This window comes from Aulonocara sp. 'chitande type north' Nkhata Bay, linkage group LG3, assembly GCF_057382095.1.
Source record: "Aulonocara sp. 'chitande type north' Nkhata Bay isolate Kocher_YH1m ecotype deep benthic linkage group LG3, A_spYH_male_GT1.1, whole genome shotgun sequence".
NCBI lineage: Eukaryota > Metazoa > Chordata > Actinopteri > Cichliformes > Cichlidae > Aulonocara > Aulonocara sp. 'chitande type north' Nkhata Bay.
In genome coordinates, this window is record NC_141346.1 from 53,080,808 (window position 1) to 53,105,673 (window position 24,866).

Genomic DNA, 24,866 nt, shown 5'->3' on the forward strand with positions numbered 1-24,866 from the left:
TTATTATTTTTTTATTTGTGTGAATCAATATTTACTCAAATACATGCCAGCAGGAATTTGGAGGCAATTGAAATCCTTGCAATTTAAAATAAACACATTTTGTATTACAAAATAAAAGTACTTCTGCAGCTAAGATTTGGAAAGCAATCTTCACCATTTGGTTATTAATATCTCCTCATTGGTATTGCAATGGCAGCTATATAACTCTAGCTTATTAATCACACTGCCAGAAATAATTCACATCGCAAATGAGCCTGTCTAGTTCTGTAATCTCTAGTTCTGTATCTCTGGTAAATAGCTCCCATTGAGATTTGAAACATATGTGCGGCCTTTTTCATGAGGAGTGATAGCATTAAGCACTGTGACAGTAATAAACATGGAGTTATGTTTACCTGTTGTTTTGTAGGACACCAGTAATTGATTTCAAAGACTATGAAGGGAAACGTGTTCATGCCTCTCTGTGAAGTGCTGTGCAATTAATTCAGTCATTAAAGTTGATATGCCAGAGAAAATTCTGACATTCTCCCAGGGTCTTTTTATCTTCTTTGTTAAACTTGAAAAGACAACAACAGCAGTTAGTTTTATTGCACGGTAGGGGCCGATATCTAAGTGCGCTGTCAATGTATTTCATCTTCTAATGGGTGACAAAGACCTAACTCCACTGTTTTTCAGAAAGTAGTGGTTATTGGTAAAATAAATTGTAGTTTTTTCAGGGAAATCTACTTACCTCACTGATCCTTATGCAAGCAGCAGATTCAGTGTAACAGGAAAACGTCTGTGATCTGCTAATTATGATTTGCACATGTTCAAACAGGTTTCTTGGATGTAATGGGTCATTAGAAAGTGGGTGAGCCATTGAATCAATACTGTCCTGTCTATAAAATTAATGCTTTTAGCCCAAAGGCTCGCTGTGGGATTTTTCCAGCTAATTAACAATAAAGTCGAATTATAATTAATACTACCAGAACTTTTTTTGGCACAACACTGTAAAAGTCAGACTTGTGTGTGCTAGCTTGTTTAAGCTAGCTATGAAGTGCTTACCTTTGCTTGTTCTTCACCTCACACAGCAGCATTAGTTTGCCCATCCAGATTGAAAATACACCTAGCTGTCCGTACTTTGAAAGCTTTCATCCTGGCAGCAGTGTAAGGTGATAGATTCTGTACAAGATACATGTAGATGTCACCAAAATGGAGCTCTGGGAGAGATGGGATTTAAATGAAGCTGCCAAGGCACAATATGAATCACAAGTACCCAAAATTCGTGGTTTCTCTTCCTAGCTTTGTTTTTCCACCATGGACAGCTGATCCAAGTAGTCTTGGATCAAGACAGTGGAAAAAAACATCAGTTTTGTCCTGCAGTATTACTGACTGTCCACTAGTGGCCATGGAGCAATGTTTTTCCCAAACGTCAGTCACGTGACTGAAAACTGGATTATGAGCTGCCGTAAATCATACTCAAGTCAGCATCAGTAGACTTGTTAGCATAGCTAGCAGGCTGAAATATTGTAGGAGCTAGTAGTTACAGGATTAACGCTTTAAAACAAGTCAATTTGGTCATGGGCATTGCGTACTGAAGTAAATATTGCCCGTGAAATGTCTAGTTTGGTCTGTTTTTGAGACATGCATAAAGGAGTGGAAAGCAGGATTAAATCTGTAATTTTCGACAAAGTTTTTTGCAGTGGCTGAAATTTAGATGCAAAAAAAAAAACCCCTGAAGAAGTATACTTTAAGTCACTAAGCTTATGCTTATTGATGAAAATTATTGTGTTTTAAGCACAGTTTGGTTTGTGTTTTTTATTAGATTTTCCATATCTGCCAGAGCAGGCTCGAGCACATGAGTTTAATCCTCTGCATTGTTATTATTACATTTCTTCTATCAAATGAAAAGCAAACAGTAAACACTGTACAGTCAATACTATGCCCGTTAAACATTAAAGTTGAATCTGAAGAATTATAATACTATAACAAGATTTTCTTACATTACAAGCATCTTACATTAAACTCTTTATTATTTTTCCTCAGAATCATTACTTAAGTTTCTGGCATCAGCAGCAAATAGAAGAATAAAGTTCATAATTCTAATTTTAATTGATTTTGCTGTATATGCATTGCATCTTGTTACATGATATGCCATGTTTTTTTTCCTTATTTGATTCAACCAACAGAAAAAAATCACTCTAACTTATATTATTATTATTTATTTATTTTTCACTATTTATAACATAATGGTGATGTAATCTGGTTGAAGGGAGGGTAGTCTGGGTGTCCAGGACCCAGTTAACCAGCAGAAAATGGATGGATGGACTTCAATGATATAAAAAGGTTTCTCCAAAAATATCAAACTCTAACCAGTATCACTGGCAGCAAGTATTTAATATGTATATAATATTCTCATCAGTAATATTGAGAATTCTATGAAGGTCAGGTGACATGTTAATTTCACTTATATTTTCCGTCTAAAAATGGAATCCCAGTAGTTATCGCTTTATTCCAAAATTAAATGAATGTCTACGAGGAACCGTTAGATGCCAGGAGTGAATTTTTTTGATTTCTTAGAAGCAGTTCAACTTCCTTTAGTAAAGACTTCACTTCATAGTACAGTGTCTACTTGTTGTCTCTTTGTATCAGTGAGATGAGAGCATTCCTACCCTTTGCCACCATCATTTCTAATTTCCATCAGCTTCCCCAAACTGTAAACACTCCCTCACCTCTTGTCCGCATCTGTGATCTCTAACCCTGTTGGCCTATGGGAGCTGCAGTTCTACTGATGTGCCCATGCCCCAGTCACCTCCCTTGTGCTTTCTGGCTGAGTGGAGGCAGTCTCAGATGGCTTCCTTGGGTGACTGAGTCTGACCAGGCCTAGGTCACTTGCTTGGGGATGGCTCATTCGCCAACACTCTAGAGGGAAAACTGAGCTGACTGTTGGCCATTTACTCAGCACATTTATCAGCTGATCGTGGGCAGCTTGTCAGCTGCAATGCAGGACGAAATCATATTGTCAAGAAATACATCTATGCATCAAGAATAGATCTAACTTTAAGTACGTGCCAAATATGTTTGAAATCTAAGGTTTTAGGTGATTGTTGGATCTCAAAAAATTACAATTGTGTATTTTTTCTCAGTTGAAAACTTCAGACTAGTCTTAAGTTAGTTATGTAGTCTGGTGCTGATTTCAGCTACAGGTAGGAACACTGTCATTATAAGACAGTAATACGATGATGCTTTCCAGAAACTGTAGTTTGGATAAAATAAGTTGCACTTCACACATGGTTCCCGAGGAGGAAATAATAGGTTTTGAAAATGCACTGGATGTTCTTTTGTTTTCTGTTCTTACAATTATGTAATTTAAATTAATTTTCTTTTTCTTTTACAAAACACCATCTTCAACTTTTTTTTCTCAGAAGAAATTAAAGTTGTTGATTTTATTTATTTATATATTTTTTAATGCTACGTCTGACCTGCACAGAGATTATGTGAAATTCAGCTAAGAATTTCAGGAGTCCTGCACAGCACAGTTTGCCTGTGGGTTTTTCTTTTTTCAAACAATTGGCAAGGTTTTGTTTTAATTTCATAAGTCTTTGCCGTGGCATCCTGCCGTCAAGTAAACAACAATCCTGCATGCTTTTCTGTAGCTTCAGTTCTTGGCAGTTCCCACCCTATTTCACTCATTGCATCAGTGCAATTACGCCACAGCCACTGTTTGAGGTTAGAGAGAGTTCATTGCTCTCTAGCTTGGCCTCTGGGTCCCTAAAGGACATTGATTCCTCTGACCTATGTGTGGCTGCTCTTCCTCCAACAAAGGTTCATGAGGCTACTTGCGGCATGCTTCAATGAGCAACTAATTTCCCAAGGCTCAGTACACAGGATTATTAGCGGTGAGGCTAAAAACTAGCTGCCACAAGATTCTGCATTGGTGAGACCCAAAGCCAGGCTGGAGGGAGAGCAAGAGAGGTCTGATATGCTAAAAGCATGCAGCAGCAGGGACTGCATAAAAAAAGATTTTCTTTCATCCCTTCCTAAAACTGTTTTCATCTAAAGGGGTCATTTTGTGTGCCAGCTGTAGTCATCAGCAAAAGAAAAGGAAATTTAAACATGCAGTTCACATAGCAAAATACTCTAATTTGAAAAAACTTTTCTTGCTCAGTTTAGTTAGTTTTGGTGCTTTAACCCTTTAAGACCTACCATAGAACCAAGTCCGCCAGCGCTTATCTTTATATTTTTACATGCTGTAGTGCCATTTTTGGGAGCATTTCAAGTTGCTATACATCAATACAACCGTTATAGCCCAAATTTTAAAAACATGTATGCATTAAGTCCAAAGAAACTACATAAATTGCAAAAAAAAACAAAAAAAAAAGTTTTTGTTTTGTTTTTTTACATATATTTCTAGTTAGAGAAATTTAAGAGGTTGATTGCTCAAAACTGTAAATACAAAAAAGTTGCACAAAATAGTTTCCAATCACAGGAAATTTATTTTGAGTGTCTTCATAGTTATATTTTTGAGATACACCAATTTTTATATACTGCAGGAAAAACGAAAATAAATATCATAATGCAAATTTGCAAAAAAAACAGCATGTGCATCAAAATAAACTATTTCCAGCAGTGCAATTTGAGTTCTAAGCATGCCAGAAACTATACAGAAAAGCATAAAGCCAAATATGACTTTTAAAAACACCAGTATAGGCTTATAAGGCCCTGAAGGTGAAAAAAAAATAACTACATTTTCCTCGAAAATGATGTCACTTCCGGTTTCGGCCAGGTAATGGCGGACATACGATAGTTCGCGCTGACATCTATTCCAACCTAGGAAGCGTTATGAACAGCTGATCGGATCGCCAAAGCGTGTTTCTGGAATATAATGTTTGTGTTGCTGCAAGTGCTTTTTATGCAGTTTTTGCAAAGCTATATGTGGAAGGAAACCGTGACCTAGGACAAGCTGATGGCATAAGATGTAAGTACAACTCCTCCGGTTTCATATGCAAAAAAAATTCTTGTGCTAGCTTACGTGGTCCAGTTCTACAGAGATTTAAAAATAGTTACGCAAAACGGAGCGTGCCCGCTCCGACCGGTTTTAATGGGTTAAATGAAGTATCTAGTGAAAACTAGCTACACAGGAAATTCAAACATAAAAGCTTAAAAATGGTCCAAAATATGGCTTAAACCCCATCAAATTACATGTAAAGTGAATACATCATATTGCAGTACAGTGTTCCACCTTTTTAACAGGTCTCTTGCAGAAAGCAGGTTCAACAAACTACAACTTAGGGCCATGGTGGGGTTGGCCTGCGCTCCAGCTGGCTCATAATAATAATAATGGATTGGATTTATATAGCGCTTTTCAAGGCACCCAAAGCACTTTACAATACCACTATTCATTCACTCTCACATTCATACACTGGTGGAGGCAAGCTACAGTTGTAGCCACAGCTGCCCTGGGGCAGACTGACAGAAGCGAGGTTGCCATATCGCACCATCGGCCCCTCTGGCCAACACCAGTAGGCAAGTAGGGTAAAGTGTCTTGCCCAAGGACACAACGACCAGGACAGAGAGCCCAGGGATCGAACTGGCGACCTTCCGGTTACAGATGCGATTCCCAACCCCCTGAGCCACGGTCGCCCCGGCTCAGGGCAAGATGCAGAGCATACGCTGGAAAGGTCACTTGTCCATCACAGGCTTATAGCCACACCTACTGCTAATTAAAAATCACAACTTAATGAGGGAGCAAGAATCTAGGATGCCCATGAAAGCACACAGAAACATTCAATCTCCACACAGAAGTTTCAGGGCGGAGCCAAGAACCAAGTTTAAATCGTTTTATATTTTAATACAAGGAATTAGGCAACAGCTGTGAGGTTAAGAGGAGGATGCAGAAGATCTTTCTAGGTCAGAGGAGAGGAGTTCTGAGGGAAAGGAGACAGAAATGAGAACTGATGTTGTGCGCTTACTTGGATTACAGGAGGAGGTTTTCTGGAGGGGCGAGTCCACTGGTTTATTTCCTGAGGAAATGACCATTGGAGAGTGAGCAGGTGAGGAGCAGGAGGAGAGTCATACAGAAGAGGTTTCAGGGGAACGGACCAGCTCACAGAGAAAGGCTGGTAAGTGATTACTTTTGAACCAGCAGGGATACATTAGGACCAAGGAGGAAAGCACGTCAGCACAGTAAGTAAGAGCGTTACCAAGGAGCCAAGGGAGCTCCTGTTTGCCACAGTTAAGAGGTAGACTGACTGGTGATGACTGGATGCAGAAGCTAAAGAAGGCTGCTCGCCCTTCTCTCCACCTTTTCCTGAATCACTTCACCTCTCTGTTGACCTCTGGACTTCTCGTATCTCCCACATTCTTTCCCCCCTCTGCACCTCACTCTTTTCATCCTCCACCCTCCTTTTAACAAAGTTAACAAAGGGTTTAACAAAGTTTTATTAACTAGCACAAGGATGATGTTTACAATGGCACTTGACTTAAGGATTGACACATGGGGCATGGGGGTCTTGGCTAGGAGAGAGGGATAAAGCAAGGGGACAGGTCCAAGAAAGCAACGGCAGCTGGCTGGTGATTAGGTACGCACTGGAAGAGAGGAGAGCTGTGTTAAAGCGGTAGCCAATGAGGAGCTTTGGAGAGGGTGGAAGCTATGGAAATCTTCGTCTTACTGTGCAGGCGGGAGATGGAAACGTTGAAGGAGAGGTGGTGCGGTCCGGGTGGGTTTGGTGGTGTGTGTCAGCTGTGCTGAGCGGTGAAGGTCAGGCGGGTTAACCAGATTTCCAGGATAAGTTATTCAGTGTGATGGAATTCCCAGGAGAAACTAGAACACAAGATTGCAAGGTTAGTAAAGCACTTGAGAATCATAGACATGAAGCGTGAGGCCTGGTTACCAACGTAGGATTGTTGACGAACTGGCGAGGAAGCAATGTCCACAAGCAGCTTAAATCTCCAACCTAATTGCCTCAATCAGCTCCAGGTGAGGGGGGCTGTAGGCCCTGCCCATGGGTGGATACCAGGGAGGTCCAGACCTTCAGCGGAATTTTACAGCCACACACTCAGACCATGGCATCACATTTCTCCACGTTTCTCTTAATAAACAAAAAATAAAACAGCATCAAATTCTGCCTCAGCACTGCTGTTGTTGAACGCACTCTAGAGGTTATGATATGAAAAAGTGAACCTCTGAACTTTACTATCACCGTTAAACATTTTCACTTTCTAGACAACTGACTGCTCGATGTTGAAACATCCACAGGATCGCAGATGTTTTTTTGTGAAAAGCCATAAAGAAATCAGTAGCATCCTGCTGCATATCTTGATGTGAAGCTGTCTCCAGATGTGATGCATAGTCGAGCTGGGTTTACCTCCAGACCATCTGCTGAGTGCTGGGAGTTCTTCTCATGAGTATTTTGTTAGAAATTCTCTGCAACTGAAGACTGAAGGTACAATATTAAAAATTATCTCATCCAAAAACATACTGGAGCAATTTAAAGGGAAATAAGCAGTCTTTCCAATAGGATAAGGTGTTACAACAAAGTAATAATAAAAAAAACACAAATTTCCTTACTGTGCTAAGTTTAGATGGTGGCTTAAGGTGATTGTGTGAATGAATGAAAATGAATGCAATGAACAGTTACAATGATGTGTTGCACCTCTCAGTGATCAAGCAGACGTGAGCCACCCTACATTCTTATAAAGTCACCACATGTTACAACTAGTCAACACACGTTATGCTAATGTGATCATAATTGAGCTAATTATTGCTTGATTTAGCATAATATTTGTGCTTACTGTTTGTCAGTTGTTCAGGTAATTGTTCCCACACACAAGATGTAGCTGCAGTTACCTTTACAAAAAAAATTCTGACAGTAATCCCAATTAAATAAATAAATGCTCTCTTTTTTGTGGCAGACATTTTGACTTCTCTGAAAGGGAAGCAAAATGGGACAGCAGAAATGTTTACACGTGATATGATTTAATACAATCTGGTGTTTACACGCACTCAGACGTCCAATCAGAAAAGTGTGATCCATGTAAACGAGATTAATACGTGAAGCCGATCTATTATCTTGTTTGATCAGCAACCTGAGCGCGGATATTTATTGTCTTGCTCTTAATTCTTTGAGAGTTTGTTTAATACAGACTCTACACCTGGGACCAGTTCAGCTTGGAAGCTTTACCTCCCCGTGATTGAGTTTATACAGAGATTTTTTATTTAGTTTGAGTTTTTAAACCGATTATGCTCGGATTAGTAGGCGCCATGTAAAATGTGGCAGTGTTCCTCTCTGCGTAGTATCTTACATGTCAAACCCATTGCATCTGTTCCAGCTACCCAATTCACTCACCTGATCATCCTCCTCAGTGTGTATATGCTATTATCAAGCTCTTAACTTTAATTTAATATTATGTCTGTGTTGCTTTGGGATATGGCTTTCCAGCATGGTAAAGGTAAATGGACTCATTCCCATACAGTGCTCCCTCGCTATAACGCAGTTCACCTTTCGCGTCCTCGCATGCTTTTTTTTTTTTAAATGCGTATTGTGTTCTGCATCCTGATTGGCTGTAGACCATTGTCAATCAATCTCGTGCCATGTCTCCTGTACAGTACAGAATGCGTTCAGCTTTTCAAATTTACATAAATCTTTGAGCAGTGTGACTCTGAAGAGCTGTACTCTATGTTTTCTCCCTAACAAACACAACATCTCGATGAAACACTTTGCACCGTCAAAGGCAAAATGTTTGCCTTTGGTTTCTTTCTGTAATACTGGACTTATTTTTCTGCGAAGGTTTGAACGTTGTGAGTGTTTAAAGAGAGAAATGTTTGAAAATGTTCGTGCCTGTCTGAGAAAACTGTATTAAGTGTGTAGTGAGGGATCTTACAGCCTTAAAACAGCTATAATAATTGTAAAAAAAAAAACTACCACGATAAACCACTGTATAGTGCTTTTCTACTCTCTCAGAGTACTCAAAGCACTCTATACAACATGCCACATTCACCCCAGCACTGTCTTCTATGCATTTAAGTGCTTGCTAACTACCACACGTTCATGCTCTGATGGATGCATCGGAGAGCAACTTGAAGTTAATATCTTGCCGAAGGATGTTTGGCATGCAGACTATGGGGAGCCAGGGATTGACCCACCAACCTTCCGATCAGTAGATGACCTGCTCTACTTCCTGAGCTACAGCCACCCCTGTTACTTTTCTGAGTTTTCTGGACCCTTTGCCCTGTACAGTATTTTGATTAATGTTCAACTCAAACGCAGATATGAATATGAGTCTTTCTATGCCACATACGTATCTTCTTTACAGCAGGTGTTACACGGTATTGACTCATCCATCCTCATAACTAAATTCAGATGTTCTTATCATTTCCATAGCCACATTTGACTAAAATTAAGCACGTAGGCTGCCAACTTTTTAAAATAAATACTATGAAAAGAGAAGCTTCCTCTGGGTGATCCCTTATTTGCAGTCGGTTGTCACAGTGGATGAATTACACTGGATGACCTTCCTGACACAGCCTTCCCACAAATTTGGGTTTCCTTCCGGTCTCAAAGCAAGGATTTTTTGCATGTTAAGTAAATATGTTAACCACTATGGAGCTACATAATAGATATTATGTAAATAATCCAGTGAAATGTGTTTCTAGTTTAAGACATGCCAGTGACATTAGATAGACATAGTTTCAGGGTCTGAAAAGAGAAGCGAACATCGACGCGCTTTAAACGTCTAGCAGGGTGTGACTCTTTGTTACTAAAAAGAAGTTGTTGTGTGGCTGAATGGTGAAATGGCTTCCTGGTAACTTATCTGTTACCTGTTATTAGTCTCTGGCTCTCTTCCACAGCATGTCTTTTATCCTGTCTAACTTCTCTCTCCCCAAATGATCACAGCAGATGGCCCCGCCCCTCCCTGAGCCTGGTTCTGCCGGAGGTCTCTTCCTGTTAAAAGGGAGTTTTTCCTTCCCACTGTCGCCAAAGTGCTTGCTCATAGGTGGTCATATGATTGTTGGGTTTTTCTCTGTGTGTATTATCCCATATGGAAAAGAAATAGAAAAAACTTATAAAAGACTTGCATCAGATGTGGCCTACTTCATATCGTGAATCATATAAGGCTTATATGATTTACTCATGAAAGTGGCCACTTTCATATATTGTTTTAGTAAGTATCCAAAACATACAAGTTTCATTTATATGATTTTTCTAGGGATCTTATATCTGTTTTCATTCTTGTATGCTTCACACAAGACAGATACAAACTTTTATATATATATTTTCCATGTGGGATTGTAGGGTCTACCTTACAATATAAAGTGCCTTGAGGGGACTGTTGTGATTTGGCGCTGTACAAATAAAATTGAATTGAAAACCACAGTAAAAATTTCCCTGAGAACTTTATGGTATTATTTAAAAATACCACAATCAGAGGCTATGGGGTCCTTAACAAATGTTCCCATGTGGCAGATTAAAACTGTTTCACTAATGACAGTGTCTTTCTTTTCTTTTCTTTTCTTTTCTTTTCTTTTATAATATTTTAGCTAAAATTTGAAAATTGGGGCGAAAATAGGTTAATGATGATTGGTGGTCATAGTTGTGAAACTGCCATTAGAAGTCAAATCTTTTCACATTTCAAATATAAACGTGCTTTTTGCCAACATTATCTAAAATGTTTCAAGTCCCAACAACCTCCATATTACAAACAACTAAGCAGCAACAACTAAAGTGTGCTTTGTGGCACAAGTGCTATTTATCTAATCAAAATATCACAGTAGAAAAAGGTTATCTGTATCAAATTACCTGTTAGTGGATTTCATCTGTAACTGAACCCTCTGTGATATTCATCAAGCCCAAAAGCTCTGCAGTTACTGTCTTTCCCTTGGAAATGTGACACAGTGGATGGACGCCGCTTTCAAATAAATAACCTATATGCAATCGCCCTGAAACCTTGACCATGACCAGACCCCAACCTCAAGTTGAGATGGGGGTCTGATCAGGGTACGACTGTATGACAAGCAGCAACCTCAGCTCCAGCCTGGCTTCTGTGTCTCTCTCAGCCCATTCAGTTATGAGGCCAGATGCCAGAGGCCAGCATAAATCTCATATACAGCAGCAGCTATCAGTTAGTCCATAGGGGCGGCTAGCACTCAGTTAGGGTACAGATAGTTGCGACTGCGACCTTATTTTGCCGCTGCTCTCAGCTAGATCATGTGGCAGAATAATCACAGCAATAATACTCTCTGGCTCTTTTTCAGCACAGGAGCTCTGAGGAAGGAAATTAAAGAAACAACAAGGAATGAGGCTCCGGATCTCAAATCATTTTTTTAAAAACCCCACATGCCGCTGAGAGAGGACATCCAAGGCAATAAGGCTCCCAGCTTGCTGAGGGAATTGTTTTGCCAAAAATATTTGTTGTTTTCAATAATGTGGTTGTTTGTATTGCACAGAGAACAGAGGAGGGGAGAGGAGGAGGGAGCGATTGTGGTTCACATATAATCTCTTTGTAGTGACCTAAATTCACCAAAGATGTCTTATTCTCTTACCCAGGGGAAATAATGAGGAAAGAGTATGATTAGCATGATTAGTCTGCCTGTGTAATCCTGCTATTTGCATGTTAGCATACTGTATGAATGCCCTTTTCTCTCTGTCCTATTTCTATGGCTGATTCTACAGCCTGTGTCTGTATTTAAAACTTTGCATGTTGGCTTAACACTGCAGCCTTGGGGTTACCAGTGGACCCACTTAAGGAAGGTAGATCCCATGAGACTTAATTGCCTTAAAAGCCTTCATTCTGGTTCTGACAAGCCAACTTGAACTTTTGCTAATCCCTTGGAAAGATGCCTGATCCTGGGAACAGTGGCCAAAAGAGCAGCCCTTGTCCCTGGTGCTTTGAACAGGTGCCCTGAGACGTCTTTACTGGCCCCAGAAACACAACCCTCAATCCTCAATCATCCTGAGGATGAGCCAGGAAAATGCCTTTCCAAAGAGGGCCTCTATCCTGGTGAGCCACCGGTATCTACTCATGGAGGCAACAGCTAAGCATCAGCAGTTTCACAAAGACAGAGCAAGGAGCGGACAGGGAATGGGACTGGACTACCACCACTGGTCAAAATAAAATGATCGCATATTCAGAGGAACACATCCAACCACCTTCCTTCTACTGCTCTAACCTTTACTTATTTAAGGCCAGCATTCATCTCGGGCATATTGCTGTTTGCAGGAAGTGGTGTTTCATGTGTACTAAAGTGTGCACCTGTATGCGTGCATCATTGTGAGTGAGTGAAGAATCCTTTTCATCCCGCCTCTGCAACCAATCTTGGAGTCATTGTTTCATTGTTTTTGTTTTCATGTCGTTGACATTTCCTTTTCATACAGCAAGTTTACATTGGAGAAAAGTGTCTAGGGCTCTGCTGAGAAAGTTTAATCCTCCTTAATAAAAGCATACATAAACATTAAATCCTGGTTAAATCAATAACACCATGTGCAGTGTAGTAGGTCAAGGTGGGGGCTTTCCTCACAAACAGTGAAGGCATGAGTTTGATAGTGAGAGTAATAGAAAGAAGTAACAAGTTATAACAGCTATACACCTGAATGAACTTGACTGGATGCTACTAGCTTTTCAGGTATGAATCAGACAGTTATTGGAAACATACTGCAAAGAGTTGATTTCAATCAGCCTGTGCAAGTACGACACTGGCAACCTAACATTATGGTTCAAGACTGTTTATGACTAGTATTTGTTGTTACTGGAGATAAACAAGCCAGATATGTCCATACATGTAAACACAACTTTTCTTGACCTTGAAATAACTGTTTTGGGTTTTTTTACTAGGCTTAAGATTTCTTCATTTTTAAAAATAGAATCTTGCACAGTATCCAGTGTGTGAGGCTATTCTGTGGCTCCATGTTAAAGCAAAAGCATTCATCATCCAACACCTTGTCTACCCAGGAAACGTTGCTTGAGCAGCACATTAGCCGAGCAGCAGCAGAAGCAGCTGCTTCAGCACACACACGTGTGTCTACACAGCTCCGGCTCTTCTCTTCTTTGTTTGCTGGATACAGATGCCTAGGATGGCGTTTTCCACAAAAGTGACAAACAAATGGATGACGGGGGTGGTTTTGGATAACGCATACTGCACACCATGATGGAGGAAAGTGTACTCTACTGGATCATTATCATTTCTAATTAGCATAATAAGTAGTTATGCAAAGCTGTTATGGGAAACCTGTCGAAGAAAGGTTAGTTCTTTCACCACTGAGAGGGAGTCAGACAGGTGAAGGTGCTCACACACACACAGACACACATGCATGTACTTCATCGGCTCAAGTACAGTGGTTCGCTAAGTCAACAATCAACTCATACAGTCATTGTCAAAACTCTTCAATGAAAAAACTTCAGGTTAGGGACACACGGTTTTTGCTCATGTGGTGTGCATCTCTTGTTTTCATGAGTAGTAGATTATATATACAGTTGTTTTCACAAATGCCTGTAGGTCTGATCTTTTCAAGCTAAATGTAAGAGTGCACACATCACACACACTGGTATTTAACTCCCTAGGGGGGAAAAAGTTTCGGTGGTGCTGGATTGCTGTAATGTGTGAAGACCGCTGCTAATAGTGTGATGTATTCAACATCACACTGGGTGTCTAGTGAGACACAAACACACAGAGTAGGTAGAGTAGTGTGAAAGTCTCTGCTGTATCTCTGCTTTACATGAGAAACAAATACTTCCACTACTAAAATGCTGCAAATCAAATTTGATTGGATTTTGAACCACAATTGCCATTAAATCGTTTAAAATAATTGTTTTATTGTTAAAAACCTTTTTGGGAAGTTTGGTTGGGAACGTGTATGTTTTGCAGCAGTCCAGCTTTTAATTTTTGAATTGTCATTTCAAATGTGTCCAGTAATGATGTGGCATATCTGACACACAAATGGCACTTTCAGTCAATGTGTTGAAGTATCCCTGGGCCATCAGTGTGTTTGTTTGTGTTTGTGGGATTTGATTCCTTACCGATTCTCAATGGCTCCGCTTTGACAGTCACCACCATCATATCAGCATATCAAAGACTTTGCATTTGTGCAGATTAATTGCATGCTGTGTGATCAAATGTTTGTCCATGTTGGAGGTATTTCCCTTCTTTGTTGTGATCAGTGTTGTGGTCATTACCCAAAAAAGGAATTATTACACATATTGCTTTTGTTAAAAAAACAAAACAAAACAGTATATTACTTAATTACTTCCAGGAAAAAGTAATTGATTATATTAAGATATTTACATCTTAATGTAAACTAGCTGAAACACACTGTCTCATAATTACCATTTAACCAATATAAACTGAGGCACACAAACCAACAAAAACTGAGATTTAAATGAGGAAAAAAATATAATCTTTCTCTTAGTATTGAGGTATGAAAACAAAAGCAACAACAGGGTCTGGCTGCTGGGCTGGGGTCGGCATTCACTCACCTTTAACATCACCCAGGGTTCTTAGCTAGCATGCTGTCTGTGCAGATGCTTGCAAAGAACCGAAATTGTGTTAGCAACACAATGCAGCTATTTATGTCCTGAATGTAGCTTCCACTTTATCATTGCCCTGTCATCCAATTGTGCAAAAAAATAAAAGTAATGTCCATATCCACATTTTGGACTGAAATCAACTGATTGTCGCACAAGTCCAAGAACTGATAAGTGGAATCACTAGACAAGCAGACTAACGATTCCACGGACGCGGTTCTTGCTTTAAATGTTCAAACTAAGTAAGATTCTGTGTAAACCAGTCAGTTTACATTTTAGAAGTTAGGCTGAATTAGGCTACGGTCACACTGCAGGTCTTAATGCTCAATTCTGATTTTTTGATCAGATCCGATTTTTTTGTCTGCCTGTTCACACTACAAATAAAATGCGACAGCAAACGTGCTCTAGTGTGAACCCTCAAAGCGGCCCGCATGCACAAAAGAAGATGTCACACACAACACGCTCTGTTTAGACCCAGAGCAAACAATATTGTTTGACTGATGGCCCTTAATATAAAGACTTCGGACTTTACGTTTCCCAATTTTTGCTTTAAGTTATTAGGCTATTTACATAATAATGTAAATAACCTTATTGCTGTTTTAGAGAGGAGCAGTGCTTCAAAGGAGATTATACAGTACAAATAAAATGTTAACGTTTCTCCAACGCTGTCTTCCCAGCAGTTTCACCGGATGGCCAGGAAGCGTTCGCGATGTCTTCTCGGACGCTTCTCTGGCGCTGATAATTGGCGTCTGTCTTGTGTCGGTGACGTAAAAGACGGATTTAATGCGACTTGACCATTCACACAGCAGTCGCTTTCTAAAACATCGGCTATGTATCGGATTCAGTACCAAATACGAAAGTGACCCAGATCGGATTTGAAAATATCAGATTTGCGCCGTTCACACTGTCATACCATGATCGGATATGGGTCGCATAGGGTCAAAAAAATCGGATTTGATGCGCTTTGGCCTGCAGTGTGAACGTAGCCTTAGAAATTAGACTCTTTAATAGAGTCAGGCAGCACGGTGGCACAGTGGTTAGCACTGTTGCTGCACAGCAAGAAGGTCCTGAGTTCAATTCCACCATCAGGCCGTGGACTTTGCGTGTTCTCCCCGTGTTTGTGTGGGTTACCTCCAGCTTCCTCCCACTCTCCAAAGATATGCAGTGTGTGGGGATAACCCAAATTGCCCATAGGTGTGAATGCGGGAGTCAATGTGAGCGCAAATCTGTCTGTCTCTGTGTGTTAGACTGGTGACCTGTCCAGGTTTTACCCCGCCTCTCGCCCTATGAGAGCTGGGATAGGCTCCAGCGCCCCCCGCGACCCTGAAAAAGAATAAGCGGAAGCGAATGGATGGATCTCTATAGAGTCATGTGGAGAGTTCTCTACTACTGCTGATCTGATTTATAATTTTGCCTGATAAGACAGTAAAATTTTTAAATAGAAGTCCTGACTTATCCCTAATCCCAGCTGACTTTAGTCGTGTCTTATGGTGGAATAACAGGGTCAAAGTTACAGCCAGACAAGGTGAAAGCAATTCAAAAATTCACTCCACTAACCTGTTTATTCCACTAAAGCCACAGAGCATGAAATCTATCCTGTTCCCTCATGCCTCTACACTGAAAATGCAGTCTTTATGGGAGTTATTAGTAAGCCTCCAGACTCTATTTTAAAGCAGAAGGGGGAAAAGGGGAAAAGAAGGAGCACAGGGGAATCCGTGTTGTGATCCAAGTCAAAAGGCATTTTGATCTTTGTTTCAACAACAAAAGACAGAAAAGCTGCTGTTCAACACAGCTTTGGAGAAATGGAAAAGGCTAAATAAAAGCCTTGTACCTCTTAGTGTTAGGCAGGTTGATATTTTTCAGTTTTAATATCATTTCCGCATATTAAATAATACTGAACAACTATATGCAGGTATCCATTGCATGTCACAGCATTATTATTACATTTTCAATGCAAAATGTCTCCAGCAAATAAAGGCACATAGTAAATAATGTATAGACTGTATGGGAGATGTATGCTAAAGGTTAGCACACTTTGAAATGTTCAAATAGCAAGCTGTCTAGTGAATTCTTTTGCTGAAGAGCAAATGTCTTGTAGGTAAGTGGAAAATGATTTGTATGGTGAAAAAAAAAGAAAAAGAAAAAAACTTTTATAATTACACAACAAGTCAAGAATGTGCTCCAGGATGTGGGCGCGAATGATTCGTCGCCAGCAACCAAGGAAAGATTCCCTGATCAGAACTTCAGGGGGGCTTCACAACAAGTTGTAAATTGTTCCCTTAATACAGAAACACCAGGTTAAAGTTCACACATCCTACAAAACACACAGGAAGCAGAGTTGCAGAAACAAAGTGATGAAACAAAAATAAGCCGCTATCAAAATATTGGAGAGAGGAAAAATTGTGCTGGAAAAACACAGCTCATGAGATAACACAACACCTTATCTGTCAAACATGGCAGTGCTTCTGTTACAGCTTGGGTATGTATGGCTGCCAATGGAACTGGCACTCTGCCATTTATTGATGATTTCACTGCTGACAGAAGAAACAGGATGAATGCAGAGGTGTACAGGAACATTCTGTGTGCTCTCATTCAGACAAATGCATCAAAAATCATTGGGCGGCAAAACCTAAAAAAATACAGTCAAAACAACCTGAGAGCTTTTTGGGGGCAGATTGGCCGATTCAGTCACCTGGTCTCAGCAGAAGTGAGCACTTGCTGAATGCTGGACTTTTTGCTGCCTGGCAAAGAAGATAAAAAGTATCTGCTGCATTGGTCCGAGAGTTCAGACACTTACTGAAGGTTTAGACACACAATCTTATGAAAGAGTTTAGGTCTACTGGATTCTCTCTGTACTGATGTAAATGACAGGTAAGAGTGATATGAGGCAATGTGGTGTCCATTACTGAGGGCTCCACCTCTTTGAGAGGTTTTTCAGTGCCTGTCAATTATCATTTGTTTTTTGGTATCCTCAGTGTTTCACACTGGATAAAAGTCGGTATTTTTCCAGTCGATTATGTTTGGCTTTGGACCTGCTAGCTAAGCAAACCCAATATGACTCCAAAAACAGTGAACAGCTCTGACCTGCCTTCTGCTGTACATATATTTCTCTATTTACTTCTACTTAAAAGAAGAGCCCCATTACACTTAATAGGGTCTTCTCCATCCTGCTATTACCTGCATCTGTTTTCTTTTCTTTGACAACTGTCAGGGAAAAGAAGACATTGCATCTACTAAAAGGTTGTTTTCAAGCATTCATACTGTAATTCCAAAAGTTCAAGAAATATATTAATATATTATATGGAGACATACAATCTTCCTCAAAATGCACAAATACACACCTGTGGTTGCTCGATATGAATTCTTATTTATTTTCTGGCTGGATAAAAAGTGAAAAAGCTGAATTAAATATCATTTTAGGAAAAGAGCGATGGTAATGTTTGGGAAAGTGGATGTGGAACTTTCTCCAGATTTTTTTGTGAGCAGTTTTTGACGCTGAGTGTGCGAGTGTCAGACATTCTGTACCTGTAAGCACATTGACTGGCTCTCTAACTTTCTGAATTCCATTTCATGACACAATGACAGATGAAAACTTAACAGCGTCGCCTCCCCATATCTTCCTCCTCTGGCACCATCTCTCCATTTCTTGCTTCGCCTCAAACCAGCTGCAATAAAACTCAAAAAACCCACTTGGCTCAGTTCCCTTACCTCCATCTACGCCTTTCCGAAATGCTCACTAGTACTTAACAGACAATTACAGCACATTTAACAGGTGTATGGGGAAGGCAACTGCCAGAAAGCGCCTCATGGGAAGTGTGAGGCTGAAATTTCACTCACAAAGTAACACAAGAGAAGCCTTAAACAGATGTGCAGGTCACTGGTACAGTTTCAGGCACTGAATTTCAAATTCATATATATGTGTGTATGTATAGAATTGTGCGTGTGTGTATTTCTTCTATTTAAAAACAAGCTTTAGAACTGCTGTTCACAGTGTTACACCCCGGCCTAGGCAACCGGGGTGCAACGTAGAAAAACAAAGATAAGGAAAATAAAACCACGAAGGCTCTCCACCAAAATCCCAAAACGAAAATATCCCATGACGAAAGTATTAACAAACCCATTCACAACTATTTACAACAGACTATTTATTTACAACAAAACACCAAACTATTTACAACACGGGGGAGATCGCGACCATGACACACTGAAACACAGGGTTTAAATACCTAGAGGGAGCAATCAGGAAAATGGACAACAAGAGGGAAACACAGCTGGGGCAAATTAGAACTGACGAGACAGGGAAAATGTAAACTGAAAACACACTAAGATAACACAGACTTTCAAAGTAAAGCAGGAAATACATAAGTCATGCAAAAACAAAACACTGACACACCGAAACGTAACATTTCCCCCTACCCAAAAATCAAACATGTAACCCCAAGTGAAAAGTTTGATTCAGACAAACGAAGGCTGAAACGAAGGCAGACGAAGCTGATGGAGGCTGGAGCGGTCCCACTGACCCTCCAGCAGACGACGAAGGCTGGAGCGGTCCCTCGGACCCTCCAGCGAAGGCGGATGAAGGCTGGAGCGGTCCCACGGACCCTCCAGCGACGACAAAGGCTGGGGCGGTCCCACGGACCCTCCCCCCGGCGAAGGCGGATGAAGGCAGACGAAGCTGATGGAGGCTGGAGCGGTCCCACGGACCCTCCAGCAGACGACGAAGGCTGGTGCGGTCCCCCGGACCCTCCAGCAGAGGCGGATGAAGGCTGGAGCGGTCCCTCGGACGCTCCAGCGAAGGCGGATGAGCAGCTCACTAGCTGCACACACGGACACGCAGCCCACCAGCTGCACACACGGACACGCAGCCCACCAGCTGCAGAAGGCTGGAGCGGTCCCTCGGATCCTCCAGCGAAGACAGACGAGCAGCTCACTAGCTGCACACACGGACACGCAGCCCACCAGCTGCACACACGGACACGCAGCCCACCAGCTGCAGAAGGCTGGAGCGGTCCCTCGGATCCTCCAGCGAAGGCGGATGAAGGCTGGAGCGGTCCCCGGGCCCTCCAGCGAAGACAGACGGAGGCTGAAGCGGTCCTCGGACCCTCCAGCGAAGACAGAAGGCCGAAGCTGTCCCTCCTTCGGACCCTCCAGCGAAGACAGAAGGCCGAAGCTGTCCCTCCTTCGGACCCTCCAGCGATCCCGGACGAGCCCCCATATGTTACACCCCGGCCTAGGCAACCGGGGTGCAACGTAGAAAAACAAAGATAAGGAAAATAAAACCACGAAGGCTCTCCACCAAAATCCCAAAACGAAAATATCCCATGACGAAAGTATTAACAAACCCATTCACAACTATTTACAACAGACTATTTATTTACAACAAAACACCAAACTATTTACAACACGGGGGAGATCGCAACCATGACACACTGAAACACAGGGTTTAAATACCTAGAGGGAGCAATCAGGAAAATGGACCACAAGAGGGAAACACAGCTGGGGCAAATTAGAACTGACGAGACAGGGAAAATGTAAACTGAAAACACACTAAGATAACACAGACTTTCAAAGTAAAGCAGGAAATACATAAGTCATGCAAAAACAAAACACTGACACACCGAAACGTAACAACAGCTACAAAGTACCAGGTCTATAAGAGAGGTTCAGTGCACCTGTAGTTATCAGTGAGCATTTCAAGTGAGTTGATTTGCTATTCGTGCATCGGCATCTTTTATGAACACTTGATTGCATACAGCCAGTGTATGTATGAGAAATGTCATTTTAATTTTACTGGACAAATGAAATGACATTGGAAAATATAGAGGCGCAGCACACTTTAATACATGGACCATTTTCAGTGTTGCAGTAATTGGAGCGGTGTACGAACAGGGTTTATGGTTTCCTGTAAAGGCAAACTGAGAGAAGTACAGAGAAAACTTTGAATTCTTTTTTCTAATCTGCAGTTATCGAAAGCCACGTTGTCACTAATAACTGGCTTGTGTGAGCATCTCACGTAAAATTAATGATAAAGGGACAAAGGTGTTTTTCAGCATATGGTTACTGGGAAAATTACCCATAATGACGTTTGAAAGCAAATATGTATTTGCAGAAGATGAGACTTTGTTAGTCATATGCAATATATGTATGTAGGTCTAAGTAGTGGATGTAAATCACCTTAGATAAAACTGTATGTAAGAACATGTTGCATGTTGTTATGAGCCACGCTCACATGCATAAATACAAACACTTCAGATATCACAGATTATTTTAAGTCTAATTTTCTGAAAATGTCACACCGCTAACAATCAAGAGCTGCACTTAATCCAGGTACAACAAGCCACTGTCCCTGGAGAAATGTAGCATATTCTGAACTGTATCTACATTGTGGTTGTTAAATGTCACTTTGAAATGGGGCTTTTATAAAAAAGCTTTTGCTATTTGGTACCACAACCTGCCATTAACTTGAAGTTTTGAACAAAAGCTGTTATCAGACTCTGTCATATCTACCTAGGAAATATCCAAGCCTGATATTCAAATCATCTGCATCACTTCAGTTATCTAAAGGAATAAGAAAAATATGCAACTGAGCTCAAAAAGGGCCCAGGAATATATTACACATGGTGTATTCTGTGTTTTCAGGGTGAATTTCCCCTTTTTTGATTAGACCACCTGTAATGAAGTCATATTCTATTTAGGTATAAAAATGAGCCTGGATTATTAAGATCCTATCTTTGCTTCATTTCTGGTTTTCAATATTTAAAAAGATGTATTAACTACAGACAGCTGGAGATGAAATGGCTCTAATTATATCCCCTCTTTAATTTTTGTGATCACAAGGTATGTTGGCATAAAAGTAAATATTTTGATGCTCAGGAAATCCTTCACCTACGATAACTGTATAAGAAAGGCTCGTATTATTACTAAAGATCTTTTTCTACCAGGATCTTAAATCCATGTACAAAAAAGCTGTTGGTCTGAGCTGTTGGAATGAGGTGTAATCCAAATTGCACCTCATTCCAATTTAAAATACCTTTAATCCATTTTAATCACACTGTGAGTAAATCATATTAAGAGAAAATGATGCGTATATCCTTATCTCAGAATAAGTGCAGTATCACCTAATTGTAATAGATCTCACATACACAGCGTACAGGAGGGATGAATGTGCAGGACCTGCTCAGGTTTATAAGAAGAGCCACAGACATGATTAAATTAAAGGTGTGTGGCAAACAGGGTGTGAACCCTGATGCGGGGCTTAGCAGACTGACATACCTCAAAATTTGAACTTTAAATACTGGCAAAAAGAAAAGAAAAGAAAACTAAATTAGAACATGGAAACATACAAACTAATTACTAACTGAGCTGACCTAACAGACACGTGACCCCACAAAGCAGGAGAAAAGAACAATACCCAGAAGACGTTGCATACAGTATATAGACAAGAGGTTGATTAAGGTAAGATGATACACATGGGGAACACAGCTGAAGAGAATCCTAACTAAACATCTCACCGGCGAGTCAGGAGACTGTAAAACAGGAAGTAACACCCACTGAGACTCAAACTAAGACACATTACTGGGGATAAACAGACATGGAGACAAAAGGACAAAACACAGAGATAAAAACATGGACGGGAGAAAAGACAGGGACAGGAGTACAGATGTGTTCATGGGCACAGAGAGACCAGACAGACACGTGGACACGAGAAGTAAACTCAGAGGAAGTAGAAAATACCGTAAATATAAATATCTTATACTTTCAAGATGTTTTCATCATTATTCACTTTATATTTCAAGTTTTAGTAAATAAGACCCGATTCATTTCTGCTCATCATGATGATATAATAAACAGAGGTCATAAAAATAACACTAATATGCTTCTACATCAGAACTTTTTCTTTCTAAAAATTCAAGTGTGAATCATGGAAAACAGACTTTAGGGCATTGGGGGTTTAAGAAATGTTTTGATTTGAATATGAAAATAATGTAAATCATATGCTGTGGCCGTCTTAGAAACTATTAACCCTATGAAGCACATGGGGAAGGTTTTGAATCTGTGCTTTACAGCAGTCTCCTGAAAAATATCTATCTATCTGTCTATCTATCTGCATACATTTATATGTGTGTGTGTGTGTGTATGTATATGTATATGTATATATATCTTATATTTATATTATATTTTTTTCTTAACAACACTTTCCATGAAACATCCAAAACCCATCCATGCATCCCTATTCTAAGTCAAAATGGAGCCACACTCCATCCATCAGTGGCACTCATGCATTCAGTAAATCCACACTGTTTAACACTCAGCTTCCACTATAAATGGGTTTTCATAGGATACGGCGGCAAAACTGCACAAATTAGAAGTTACTTCATCACTTTGATTTAGGCCAGCCCTGCTGCAGATAGAAGAGTCATTTGGAGGAAAAAAGACACTCATTTCTGTCCTAGAAAGTCACAGGGAGCATTGAGCCTTCCCTTATTTAATGGTTCAATAGCGATACCTACTCCCTCCTGTTTGAGAGCATTGTTTCCCTATGGTTATTGCGCCATCATTTATCCCTGCAGATGCCTGGCTGACATAAATGCATACTTCCCATGCCAACCAAGCAAATTAAACTGAATTGAAGGTGGAGAGAGAAAGAATGGGAGATTAAGTGAGAGATGGCCCGGAGAAAAAAAAAGAAAGAAAGTGAGACGGGGAGAAAAAGATTGACCGAGAGATTGAAGGAATGACTTGCAATCAGGGACAAAGGAGGCCATCTCAGTTTCTCTTTAAAACCAGACTCATGCATGCAAGTCTGCTTTCCTATACTTTAAAGGCCCATGTGTCATTTATCTGCTATGTATAAGCTCTACATTCACTGTCTGAGTATGAGGTTAGGCCTCACTCCAATCTATACCTAGTAGCAATCAACATAAAGCATGACACAGCAGAGTCAGGGGCAAATAATTACTTGCTACAAGCTGACTGCTTATTGCTGCATCATACAATCCAACAATCTTTAATTTCCTGACACTAAGAACTCCTGCTGAATAGGGTGGGGAGTTAGTGTGACTGTAATAGATGTTACACCTGCATTTATGCAAAGAGATGACAGAATTTAACTAATCGTTGGGGGGAAAAAATCTCAGGAAATGTGGAAATTTACCAAACATGTTGCGATATTTATTTGAGAAGTTTTGATCTTAGCAGAAAATGTGCTAAAATGAACCCTTCAGGATATCTGCTGCGGAGGACTGCAGCTGACATAGATTCAGAAAGTGCATCCCCCATCAGTCACATTAGACAACATGGTTACAAAGTATGCTGTGAACAGGCTTATGTACAGGGACGATTTTAGGATCAGAGCTTTGGGGGTGCTGAGCACCCAGAGAGCTGCCCAGCCAGGCAAGATAAACCTGTCTCTGTCAGTCCCTGCATCCTTAAATGTTGTCCCGAGTTCTCTCTGACTGTCACTTTGGTGCATTTAAACCCCTGTTCCTCCCTGTCCTCATCGTCTGTTGTCTTAGTCTCCGTTATCAGTCATCATAATTTTACCATCTCTGTGCTAGTCTGCAAATTTCTTTATTAAATCATAAGATTCTTAAATTCATCAAGTCTCTCGGTGCCTGGGTCCTCGTCACAAAACACGACATCACTGTTTTGTGCATTTTAACACAATTTAATCTCCACATTTGTGAAAGAAAAGCAAAACACTTTTTTGAAAAGTCTGTAACAAAAACATCAAATCTGATAAAGGTTCTTTAAATGCTGCTAAAGAAGAATGGATTGGAATAAAAAAAAATACATAACCTAACCTTAATTACTGTGGGAGAATAATGAATGATGCTCATAGTGAGTAAAAAGTAAACTGAGTGCATTTTTTGGACAGAGATTCACTTTTAATGTGTATGTATAATATAATACAGACACATAAAAATACACTCCCAAAACAGAATAAATTATTACAAAATATTAATAAAAGCTATAAAAATGGAGGCAACTTTGCCTGTGGTAGAATTTATACAATGTATGAAAAAATCTTTACTGCAGATACTAATTTTACTAATTTAATAATAATAACTTTGTGTTGTAAGATTTATGACTTTCATGCTTTCATAGTGGTCCTTAGGAGAGCTTGACATTTTTATCAGGTGGTACACACTGTAAAAAGTTTGAGAAACACTGAGAAGTCTATGTGTGCTTTTGGAAAACATTTAAAGCTGCTGTACAGAATCTTTGAAACAAGCTTAAAACATTTTTCGAATATAAACAGAGCATCTGCTTCTCTTTACAGCTCCTCACTCCACCAGGGCTGTCTGTTTTCTTACCTGGTTCTTCCTGACCTTGTACTTTCTCCTCACGTTCCCTCTTTCCTCTCTCCCTCT

The 24,866-nt window shown here is 40.3% G+C and overlaps 1 long non-coding RNA gene across 2 annotated transcripts; it reads right to left on the reverse strand.

The window, feature by feature from the left end:
• Positions 1-5,685: 5,685 nt before the first annotated feature.
• LOC147336194 (uncharacterized) lies at positions 5,686-24,866 on the reverse strand. 2 transcript variants are annotated; one of them, XR_015128637.1, is made up of 3 exons: positions 24,810-24,866; positions 6,648-6,799; positions 5,686-6,564 (listed from the first exon to the last, which is right to left on the reverse strand). It is a non-coding gene; the product is annotated as an uncharacterized LOC147336194 (long non-coding RNA). The 2 variants fall into 2 exon arrangements; XR_015128636.1 differs by lacking the exon at positions 24,810-24,866 and adding an exon at positions 6,874-10,069.